Consider the following 575-nt stretch of genomic DNA (forward strand, 5'->3'; position numbering starts at 1 on the left):
TCACAGGTGACAGGTGAGGACCCCAGCAGTATCACAGGTGACAGGTGAGTCCTGCACTGCCCTCTCAGGCTGCAGTGGCAGCAGCCACAGGTGCCCTGGCCGATAGATGCGTTTCCCAGCTGGGTTTGCTGGCCAGGAGCAGCCCCCACACAGAGCAGTTTGATCTGAGCCGGATCAGGAGAGATTCCCAAGCCTTTGGAGGTGTCCTGTGCCAGGTGAGCCCCGTGTGATGAACGTTCTGCCAGAACAGATCCATCTCCCCTGCCAGGGAATCACTTGGCAATGGCAGCACAGCCTTCATCATCTCCAGATTATTTCCTGCTGAATTCGCTCTGGTGACAGGGACATTGCCACGGAGCTGGGTACAGGGGCTGGGTACAGGGTGAGTACAGGCTGAGTACAGGGTGAGTACAGGGGCTGGGTACAGGGGCTGGGTACAGGGGGTGAGTACAGGGGCTGAGTACAGGCTGAGTACAGGGGCTGAGTACAGGGGCTGGGTACAGGCTGAGTACAGGCTGAGTACAGGCTGAGTACAGGGGTTGAGTACAGGCTGAGTACAGGCTGAGTACAGGCTG

This window comes from Parus major, chromosome 7 (genome assembly GCF_001522545.3).
Source record: "Parus major isolate Abel chromosome 7, Parus_major1.1, whole genome shotgun sequence".
Classification (NCBI taxonomy): domain Eukaryota; kingdom Metazoa; phylum Chordata; class Aves; order Passeriformes; family Paridae; genus Parus; species Parus major.